Source organism: Rhinopithecus roxellana, chromosome 9 (assembly GCF_007565055.1).
Source record: "Rhinopithecus roxellana isolate Shanxi Qingling chromosome 9, ASM756505v1, whole genome shotgun sequence".
NCBI lineage: Eukaryota > Metazoa > Chordata > Mammalia > Primates > Cercopithecidae > Rhinopithecus > Rhinopithecus roxellana.
Window position 1 is genome coordinate 135,044,562 of NC_044557.1, and position 12,779 is coordinate 135,057,340.

Consider the following 12,779-nt stretch of genomic DNA (forward strand, 5'->3'; position numbering starts at 1 on the left):
TCCAGCCTGTCTCAGAGAATCTGGAGAAATTTTACTGACCTCTTATTCCACTGGGATCATGAAAATGAGCACTATGTATCAAGGCCAGGTTGAAGAAGTAAGCTGATAAAGGTTGTGTCATATGTCAATGGTACCCCTGGTGCTGATTGTGGATTCCTTGTATCAGATTTCATTGGTATGAGTTTCCCAAGCTGGAAACCAAAGGCATTAGTGAACATGCATTCCCACCATATCATGACAATTTAACATTGTGGAAGCACTGGCCAGTGTAATTCGCAAGGGAGAGAAATGATGTACACAATTTGGAAAGTGGGAGGTCAAATGATTTTCACATGATGTGTGTTAAACAAAAGGGAATCAACTGAGAAACCATCAGAGATAAGGTAATTCAGTAAGTGGTTGATCACAAAGTAAACATAAAAAACAGCTGTCCTATAGGAAACATCAATTAAAAATTAACTAGAAGTGGTAGAAAATCCCATTTGCAATCAAAACATACCTATGATAGACCTTAACAGAAATAGGATGTATACGATGGACATGGTGTAGCTCTGCCACGGGACACATAGAGACACTTGGAGAAAGCGGAACATACAGATGGTCCCCAATTTACCAGGGTTTGACTTTATGGTGGTGGAGAAGTGATATGCATTCAGGAGAAACCATTGAAAAAGGAAAATAAATCTCAGGACCCCCAAATCACTAAGCCAAATGGAACTCCCTAATAAATCTTGGGACCCCAAAAATCACTAGGCCACAAGGAAATCCCTTGTGAACAAAGGACAGACAGAACTCAAAGTCCTCTCTGCTCACCGTGAGACAAATGCTTAGCTGATTGCTTCCTTTGCCATATTGTTTCGCTAAGAGACTAAGGCCTAAGTGACTATTCCTGTAAATTGTGTTTTCAGTGGAAGGCTTATCAGAAATTCAAAAGAATGCAACTGTTTGTCTCTCATCTACCTATGACCTGGAAGCCCCCATCCCCACTTTAGGTCATCTCACCTTTCCAGATGAAACCAATGTACACCTTACATATATTGATGTCTCATGTCTCCCTAAAATGTATAGAACCACCATCGGGACCTCCTGAGGCTGTGTCACGGGCACATCCTCAACCTTGGCAAAATAAACTTTATAAATTGACTGACACCTGTCTCCAATATTTTGGATTTACACCACACTACCCATACAGGCATCCTGACTTTCACTTTCAGTACAGTACTCTTTAAATTACATGAGATAGTCAACACTTTGCTATAAAATCAGCTCTGTTGGATGATTTTGCCCAGCTGTAGGCTAATATGTCTTCTGAGCACATTTAAGGTGTGCTGAACTAAACTATGATTTTTGGTGGCTTAGGTGTATTAAATGCATTTTCAACTTACAATATTTTCAATTTGCAATGGGTTTATCAGGATGTAATCCCATCATAAATCAAGGAGCATCTGAACTGCATTCTAGGATAAGAATACCCAGTATTGAATAGTATGCTGTCTCCATAAATTAACCTATACAGTTAATGGGATCGCAATCAAAAGAGCAAAAAGATTTTGGGAGGAACATGACAAAATGATCTTGAATTCACCTGGAGAAATAAATATTCAGGAAAGCTTTGAAAAAAAAAAATAACAGAAGGGAATCACACGGTAGAGGGAGAGAAATTTATGTCCTTTTGAATTGTCCATTTACTACTATTGTGATAAAAGTAGCTTAGCATTTTCACAGGAGATTATTCTTAAACATTCCTAGGCCCACCTAAGACTTAGAGACTCTACAAATTCCCACAAGATTCTGATTTACAAGCCAATTCAGCAATGTCCGACACAGGTTTCTCCTCTTCCATTCCTTTTCATTCAATCCCCTTCTAGCATAATAGCCCACAAACCATAATGCTTTCGATTACTATCACTATATAACAATTTAACCAAGAACTTATTTTTGTAAACTAACAACGATTTGTTTTCTCACACATTTGTTAATTAGGAGCCCAAGAAAGGCTCTGTGGGCATTTCTTATTTGAGAGTCTCTCCCGTGGTTGCAGATGAATGTTTGCTAGGGCTGCTCTTACTTGAAGGTTTGGTTGGGTTGGCCATCCACAATGGCTCACTTACAAATGACTGTTGATGTCGGTCATCAGCAGGGAGTTCCATTGTGACTGTTGACTTGAGTGCCTATACGTACTTTCTCCATCATGGTGGTTCTGGAATAGTCAGATTTCTTACATGACAGATCAGAGCATGAGTGTTCCAGTGAACAGAATGGAAGCTACCGGCCTGTTATGATCTAGTTGCAGAAGTCTCAGCACATCAGTTCCTCTCTACTAATTGGTTTCAAGCCTGCTCAGATCCAAGGGAGGGGAGACAGACCCTGCCTCTGGATGGGAAGAGTGTCAAAAACTCTGTGTAGCCATTTTTAAAAAACCACCACTCCAAAAAACAGATAGTCATCTAGAAAACCTGAAAATGCAAGTTTCACCACTAATCCGGAAACATTTGTCAGCTGACATAACACACACTGGATATTAGTAGTAACATCGATGATATTATGAATATCAAAGTGTGTTAACACTGGACATCAGTAGTAATATCAGTGATATTGTGAATAATATCACAGTGTGTTTAATATCACCGTGTGTTAACATTGGACATCAGTAGTAATATCGGTATTTCATTAAAATCACAGTGTGTAAACACTGGCTATTATAAATATCACAGTGATATTTTATTAATATTACAGTGTGTAAACACTGGATATTATAAATATCACTGTGATATTTTATTAATATGACAGTGTGTAAACACTGGATATTATAAATATCCTGGTGATATTTCATTAATATCACAGTGTGTAAAAACTGCATTTTATAAATGTCAGGGTGATATTTCATTAATATCACAGTGTGTAAAAACTGCATTTTATAAATGTCAGGGTGATATTTCATTAATATCACAGTGTGTACACACTTGATATTATAAATATCAAGGCTATATTTCATTATAATATCTCAGTGTCTAAACACTGGATATTATGATTATCAGGGTGATATTTCATTAATATTACGGTGTGTATACACTGGATTTTATAAATAACAAAATGATATTTCATTAATATCACAGTGCATAAATCCTGTGTTTAAACACTGGATAAAGTAAATATCAGAGCGATATTTAATTAATATCACAGTGTGTAAACACTGGATATCATAAATAGGGCAATATTTCATTAATATCACATTGTGTAAACACTGGATAGTATAAGTATCAGAGCAATATTTTATTAACATCACATTGTGTAAGCACTGTGTGTAAACACTGGATATTATAATTATAAGAGCAATAATTCATTACTATCACAGTGTGTAAGCACTGGATATTATAAATATCATACCGATATTTTGTTAATATCACAGTGTGTAAACACTGGATATTAAAAATATCAGAGTGACATTTCATTAATATCACACTGCTTAAGAGCTGTGTGTAAACACTGACTATTATAAATATCAGAGCAATATTTAATATCACAGTGTGTAAACACTGTGTAAACAAAGGATATGATAAATATTAGATCGACATATTATTATTACACTGTGTAAACACTGCGTGTAAACACTGGATATTACAAATATCAGAGGGATATTTCATTACTATCACAGTGTGTAAACACTGTGTAAACACTGAATATTATAAACATCAGAGTAATAATTCATTAATGTAACAGTGTGTAAACACTGGATATTACAAATATCAGAGCAATATGTCATTAATACCAGAGTGTGTAAACATTCTGTGTGAAACACTGGATATTATGAATATGAGAGCAATATTCAGTTAATATCACAGTGTGTAAACACGGGATATTATAAATATCTGAGTGATATTTCATTAATATCACTGTGTAAACACTGTAAATCCCAGATATTATAAATATCAGAGCAATATTTCATTATTATCACAGTGTGTAAAAAGTGTGGGGAAACTGGATATTATAAATATCACAGCAATATTTCATTAATATCCCGGTGTGTTTACACTAAATATTATAAATAGCAGAGCAATATTTTATTGATATCATACTGTGTAAACACTGAGTGTTAACACTGGATATTATAAATATCAGAGAGATTTTTCATTAATATCACAGTGTGTGAACACTGCATATTATAAATATTACAGGGATATTGTTGTTCATAATATCTTCGATGATATTACTGCTAACATCACAGTAGGTGTACACCCTACTTTACTGTTCAAATATCTTTGATGATATTACTGGTAATATCACAGTGGGTATACATCTGTGATGCTGTTCATAATATCTTAGATGATATTACTGCTAATATCTTAGTAGGTGTACACCCTATGATACTAAAAATAATATCTTCAATGATATTACTGCTAATATCACAGTGGGAATACACCTTGTGTGTACACTTTGTGATACTGTTCATAATATCTTCGATGGTATTACTGCTATTATCAGAGTGAGTGTACATCCTGTGTGTACACCCTGTGATTCTGTTCATAATATCTACGATATTACTGCTGATGTCGCAGTGGGTGTGCACCCTGGGTGTATACCCTGTAATGCAGGGGTAATACAGTGGGGACACCCTGTAATATTATTAATAATATCTTCGATATTACTAATATCACATTGGGGTATACACTCTGATATTATTCACTATATCTATCAAGGATATTACTGCAAACATCACAGTGGGGATACAACATGTGTGTAAACCCTGTGATATTATTCATAATATCTTTCACATTACTACTAATATCACAGTGAGTGACACCCCTGGACATACAATCAGTGATACTATTCATAATATCTTTGATATTACTGCTAGTATCACAGTAGCATCATTATGTGACATTATCCAAAATATTTTTGATGTTACTGCTAATATCACAGTGAATATACACCTTGTGATATTATTCATAATATCTTCAATATTACTGCAAACATCACAGTGGGTGCACACCCAGTGTGTGCACCCACTGTGATATTATTTATAATATCTTCGATATTACTGCCAATATCACATTGTGTGTAAATGCTATGATATTACTCATAATATCTTAGATATTACTGCTAATATCACAGTACATGTACTCCCTGTGATATTATTCATAATATCTACAATATTACTGCTAATATCACAGTGAAGATACACCATGTGTGTACATCCTGTGATATTATTCATAATATTTTTGATATTACAGCTAATATCACAGTGGGGATAAACACCCTGATATTATTCATATCTGTCTTCGATATTACTAATATCACACTGAAAGTGTATTATTCATAATATCTATCTTTGATATTACTGATAATATCACAGTGAAAAAACACCCTGTGATGTTATTCATAATTCCTATCTTTGATATTACTACTAATATCCCGGTAAGGGTACAATCTGTGACATTCTTCACACTATCTCTCTTCGATATTACTGCTAATATAAACGTGCAGGAACACCCTGTGATATTATTCACAATATCTCTCTTCAATATTACTGCTAATATCACAGTGGAGGTACACAGTGTAATATCATTCACAATATCTTCTATGTTACTGCTAATACCACAGTGGGTGTACACCCTGTGATGTTATTCACAATATTATCGATATTACAGCTAACATCACAGTGGGGGTACACTCTGTGATATTCTTCACAATATCTTCGATATTACTGCTAATGTAACAGTGGAGGTACAACCTGTAATATTATTCACAATATCTTTCTTATTACTGCTAATATCAAAGTGGTGGTAAACACTCTGATATTATTCATAATATCTTTGATTTATGGTTAATATCACAGTGGGGATACACCCTGCTGTATTATTAACAATATATTTGATATTGCTACTAATACCACTGTGGGGGTACACCCTATGATATTATTCAACATATCTTCGATATTACTGTTAATATCACAGTGGAAGTACAACCTCTAATATTCACAATATCTTCGTTATTACTGCTTATATCACAGTGGTCGTATATACTGTGATATTCTTCACAATGTCTTCAATTTTACTGCTAATATCACAGTGGAGGTACAGTACACCCTGTAATATTATTCACAATATCTTTGACATTACTGCTAATATAAAGGTAGAGGTACTCCCTGTGACATTATTCATAGTATTTTCAATATTATTGCCAATATGACAGTGGGGGTACCCCCTGTGATATTGTTCACAGTATCTTCAATGTTACTGCTAATATCACAGTGGGGATACACCTTGTGATATTATTCACAATATGTTTGTTATTACTGCTCATATCATAGTGGGTATGTATACGCCCAGTGATATTATTCACAATATCTTTGGTATCACTGCTAATATGACCCTGGTGTGTACCTTGTAATATTATTCACATTATCTCCCTAAGATATTACAAATAATACCACAGTGTCTGTACCACAGGGTGTACACCCACTGTGATTCTAGGAGTAATATCTCCACAGATATTATGAATAATATCACAGGGTATACACCTACTATGATATTAGGAATAATATCTTCCTTAGATATTACAAATAATATCAGAGGGTATTGATATTAGGAGTACTAGCTCCCTTTGATATTACAAATAATATCCCCAGGTGTACATTTGCTGTGATATTAGGAGTAATATTTCCCTAAGATATTACAAATAACATAACAGGATGTACACCCACTGTGATATTATTCATAATATCTTCCTTAAATATTATAAATAGTATCACACGGGGTATGCACAGGGGGAAAACCAACTATCACATTAGGCATAATATCTCCCTTATTACGAATATTATCACAAGGTGTGCACCCACTGTGATATTAGGAATAACATCTCCCTAAAATATTACAAAGAATATTACAGTGTACACACACAAGGTGTATACCTACTGTGACATTAGGAGTACATTCTGTGATATTATGAATAATATCACAGAGTGTACACTCACTGTGATCTTAGGAACAATATCTTCCTTAGATATTATGAATAATATCACAGGATGTACACACATCTGTTGTAATATCCCTCTCAGATATTACAAATAATATCACAGTGGTTGTACACAGGGCTATTACTCATAATATTCTAAGAAGATACTACCTTTAATATCACAATGGGGGTACACCATTTGCATACACCCTATGATATTACTCAGAATATCCTAGGGAGATATTACTCCTAATATCATAGTAGGTATACAATATGTTTGTACCCTTTCTAGGATATTAGCAGTAATATGGATATTATGTAATATTGCTAGCAGTAATATCCTAGAAAGATATCCTAGAAAGATATTACTGCTAATATCACAGTGGGTGTACACATGTGTGTACACCCTGGGATATTGCTCGTAATATCCTAGTAACATACTACTCCTAATATCATAGTGTGTTTACAGCATGTGTATACACCTGTAATATTACTAGTAATATTTTAGGGAGATAGTCCTCCTAATGTCTATGAGTGTGTGTACTCCCTGTGATATTATATGCAATATAGTAGGAAGATATTACTTTTAATATCACAGGGGGTGTACACCATGCAGGTACTCCCAGTGATATTACTCATAATATCCTACAAAGATATTACTTCTAATATCACGATGGCTGTACTCCATATGTGTACACCCTGTGATATTACTCATAATATTCTAGGGAGATATTACTCTTAATATCACGGTGGGTGTACAATATATGTGTATACCTTGTGATATTATTTATAATATCCTAGGTAGATACTACTCCTAATAGTACACACTATGTGTGTACACTCACTGTGATATTACTCGTAATGTCTTAAGGAGATATTACTCCTAATATCACAGTGAGTGGACCCCATGTGTGTACACCCTGTGATATTACTGATAATATTTTAGGGAGATATTACTCCTAATATTACAGTGAGTGGATACCATATGTGTACACCCTGTGATATTATTCACAATAATTTAGGGAAATATTACTCCTAATATCACAGTGTGTGTATGCCCTGTAATGTTACTCATAATATACTTGGGAGATGTTAAGCATAATATCACAGTAGTGGTACACCCTGTGATACACATGGTATACATACATTGTGTACACCCACTGAGATATTAGGAGTAATTATTTTAGGGAGATATTATTCCTAATATTACAGTGGGGGTGTACACACTGTGATATTACTTGTAATATTCTAGGAATATTTCGAATCCTATCACAGTGTATACCCACTGTGATACTATTTGTAATATCCTTGAGATGTTACTTTTAATATCACAGTGGGTGTTCCCCATGTGTGTACACCTTGTGATATTATTCATAATATCTTAGGGAGATATTACTCTTAATATCACAGTGAGTGTACACTTTTGTGATATTAAGGGTAATATTTCCCTAGAATGTACACCTGATATACACACACTGTGATATTAGGCGTAATATCTGCCTAGAATATTGCCAGTAATATCACAGGGTGTATTATTAGGATTATCATCTTCGTAGGATATCATGAGTAATATTACAGGGTGTACACCAACTGTGATATTAAAAGTGATATCTCCCTAGGATATTATAAGTAATATTACAGGATGCACACTCACAATGACATTAGGAATAATAGCTCCTTAGGATATTAGGAGTAATATCACAGGGTGTACACACGATGTAAAAACACTGTGATACTACGAGTAACATCTCCCTAGTACAGTATGAGTAATATCACCCACTGTGATATTAAAAGTAATATCTCCCTAGGATATTACAAATCATATCACAAGTTGTACAAACATAGTGTACACCCCCTGTGATATTAGGAGTAAAATCTCCCCAAGATACCACAAATAATATTACAAGGTGAACACCTACTGTGGTATGAAAAGTAATATCTCCCCAGGATACTACAAATAATACCAAAGGGTGTACACCCACTGTGATATTAGGATTAGTATCTTTTCAGAATACTACAAATAATATCACAGGGTGTACACCCACTATGAAATTAGGAGTAATGTCTCCCCAGGATACTACAATATTAGGAGTAATTATTAGGAGTAATATCAAAGGGTGTATACTCACTGTGATATTAGGACTATTATCTACTTAGGATACTACGAATAATATCAGAGTGTGTACACCCACTGTCAGAGTGATATTAGGAGTAATATCTTCCCAGAATACTATGAGTAATATCACATGGTGTACACCAACTGTAATATTAGGAATAATATCTATCTTGGATATTATTAGTAATATCACAGTGTGTACATCCACTGTGATATTAGGAGTAATATCTCCCAAGGATATTAGAAGTAATATTACAGGGTGTCCACCCAGTTTGATATTAGCAGTAATATCTCCCTAGGACATTAGGAGTAATATCGCAGGGTGTACAGCCACTGTGATATTTGGAGTAATATGTTTCTAAGACATTACGTGTAATATCACAGAGCATATAACCACTGTGATATTACTCATAATATCTCCCTAGGATATAACGAGTAATATTACAGCATGTACACACATGGTGTACACCCAGTATGATATTAGGAGTAATGCAAGGCTTATAGCTTGCAGTGAATGCCAAGAATGAGTTCTCAGACAATTCTAGCTGAGCAGGAGTGGCAGCGGGGGGACAGCTCTTCTGAGAAAGTGCCACTCCAGCATCTGTCCGCTAAGTATTGAAAGGGCTTGTTAAACCACAAACATCCACTAGATGGCCATTTGAGGTCGGTTAATTTAAGCACTTACGGCCTTGTAAAAGCCCTCAAACCACATTCTCAGGAGGCTGTTTTCAGCGTTCCTTATCACACACTCCACTCCTTGTCCTGTTTTCAGGGTCAAGGAGTTACATTCTTATGCACAAATAACATACACACAGTGCCTCAGTATTTTTCCATGCCCCGACTTCAAATGCCATGCACATAAGCTTCTATATGTTGACGTGCACCCGCCACAACTCCCCCTTCTTCAATTCTTAGAGCGTGCTGGTCATCCAATGCAAGGTAAAGTTCTATCGTTCTTCCCTGGTCATAGATGCGCCGGGGGGCAGCACAGAGCCATCTGCAGATGCCTAGCAAACAGATACAAAAAAGTATAAGTAGAGCGGCCATCACCCAAATGTGTACGTATCACCCAGACAACCAAGTGGTCAGGTTTAACCACAAAGCCTTCTTGTAATTGCTGAAGGGTACTTGCTTGTAATTGCTGCGACCATTCTTCAAGTTGTTTCTTTAACACACTCGAGTAGAAATTTGAGAAGAAAAATGATCGTGATAAGCCCCTTGCAGGTGTGATTTCACTGTCTCCCAAGCATATTGGGAGCTATTACATGGCAGAGGTGTGACACAGATAGAATTATATTGCCAATCACAATGTAAATTTTGATGGGTAATGAATGCCTGCTGCTGATCCCCCAGCCATTCAACGGCGGCTTCAAGAGCCTCCAGGTGAGACAGAATAGTTTTATCAATATTTACCTGTTCTTGAAATTCACGGGTTACATTATACACCACGTGGTTCACCACTGAGGCTGTGTGAATAGATTCTGTTGGAGAGACAGCTGCAGAAGCAGCAGTTGCTAATATGATAATAGCTGAGACTAAAAAGTCAATTAAAGTGGCCAGAAATCTTTTTTTCCAAATATGAGACAGTGCTTTTCTAAATAGCTGCTGGGTGGAATTTCCTTCCCAGCTCCGGGTTAAATTTACAGGCAGCCACAGTTCTGCATGCCATTTTAAGATCATGACGTAGGTTTATATCTAACTGTGTAACGTTTTGATAAGACAAGCAAGTAGCATACCAACTACTGGAAGAGACTTCAGTACTATAAAAGGACTGATTCTGCTCTATGTTAGGAACACCTTGCCCAAACAAAAGTATATAGGAGTGCGTAGTGCAAATCAGGACTGCGTCAGTAACACTATGCAAAGAGAGGGCATAGTCGCCACCGCTAGTAATGTATTCACCCTGTAAAAGAACTCATTCAAAAAGAAGGAAGTCCTAACCTCCAAATTTGGGTATGAGCAGGGCTTAAAGGTTGCTTCCGTTTTAGTTGCAATATTGGTCCTGAAAGCCCACACTCTGACGGGGTGATAGAACTATTGGAGGGACTCCCAAATCCAATAGTCTGATTTGCAGACATAAGATAACCATGGGGACCCCAATCAAGTAAGGTGCCATTATTAAACAGAGGCCCTTGATGCGGTGCAAGTTGTCTGCACGGAGACCACTGGACAGCCTCAAACTTATATCGCCAGTCCCTACTCAGATGGCATATAGGAAGATCAGGCACTTGTGTAGCTTCCTTAGAGACCTTAGTAAGATTAGTAGTAACGGTAGAAATACAGGTCAAGTTTGCAAGCTTACCATTCCTTTTAGGCTGATAGTCAAGATACTCCTGAGGAACGAGAGTAACACAGTTATCATGTGCTACTGTGGAAAAACAAAGACAAAAACTAGACAATAAAATCAAGGAGTCATTAAGTTTAATCTATCCCAAATTTTCAGTTAAGGGGTATGACAGGGACATCTATTGACCTCCTGTCCAAGAAGTATCATTAGATAACAAAGGCGGGTCAGCATCCCACCATGTAATAAAATTAAAAACAGGGGGATTTAGAACATGACTCCAATAAACATGTTCTTGAGCTGATCCCACTTGGCAAAGGACAAAAATTACCAACCACCCCAACATCCATGTCTGTCTTACTTTTTCAGAAGTTCCCCCAATTACCACCAGATACAAAAGAAACCGATCCTCTGCAGTTGCAGGGGCTTCCATGGCGGCAAGCCGGATAGTTGCCTGTCGGTCCAGTTTCTTTAGCTGTCCCCAGGTAATGTCAGGTGCCTTCCGAGTCATCGTCGTCATTGTCAGTCGATTCTCCAACAACAGGTCCTATTCTCGAGAAGAGAGCCCCATATTCCCCCTTTTTGTTGATTAAGTTATACTTTAAGAGTTTGATGAGTTTAATAATGGCCTGACGGGTTGAGTTATAAGGAATACCAGTTTTGTGTTGTACGTGACAAAGTTGCAATACATGTGCAAATCGAGCACTAAGATAGCAAGGTCTATTATCAGTTTTAATAGTTTGTGGAAGAACTAAAGTCATAATAGATTCAAAAACATGAGCAATTGCATCTTCAATTTTTTTCTCCAGTCCAGGGGGTAGCATGTATTAAGCCTGTATAAGTGTCCACGGTAACTGGGAAAAATTTGAAACGTCCAAATGATGGATACTGAGTAACATCAGTTTGCCAAATAGCATTAGGCACCAGACCTCACGGGTTGGCACCAAGCCCTAAGGAAAAGGGAGAAACAGAATGCCACTGGCAATCAGGACAAGTTTTAATAATCACGCGAGCTTGAGCAAGTGTCAAATGAAACTGTTGTTTAAGACTGCAGGCGTTCTGATGAAAAAACAAAGCATGACCAGCTTGAGCTCGCAAAAATGCAGGAGAATCTGCAAACCACATCTGTGTTTGTACCACAGCATCAGCTCGAATGTTCCCTTCTGATAAGGGACTAGGTAGCCCAGAATGAGAGTGAATATGTGTGATGTAAAGAGGATGATGACGGGCACAGAGGAGCTCTTGTGCTGCAAGAAACAAAGCTAGTAGGGGTTCATTAGTAATGCCCTTCATATGTGCGTGTTCTAAATGAGTAATACTATACACCGCATAAGTGGAATCACTAACTATATTTATGTCTTGGTGAGGAAAAGGCCAATATTAGGGCACCTAACTCTGCCTGTTGAGTGGTTCTAAAATGTTCCT

The 12,779-nt window shown here is 36.6% G+C and overlaps 1 long non-coding RNA gene across 1 annotated transcript; it reads right to left on the reverse strand.

Annotated features, from left to right (window-relative positions):
* Positions 1-9,758: 9,758 nt before the first annotated feature.
* On the reverse strand, positions 9,759-11,897 carry LOC104668238. Its single transcript, XR_748795.2, has 2 exons — positions 11,686-11,897; positions 9,759-10,077 (listed from the first exon to the last, which is right to left on the reverse strand). It is a non-coding gene; the product is annotated as an uncharacterized LOC104668238 (long non-coding RNA).
* Positions 11,898-12,779: the final 882 nt, after the last annotated feature.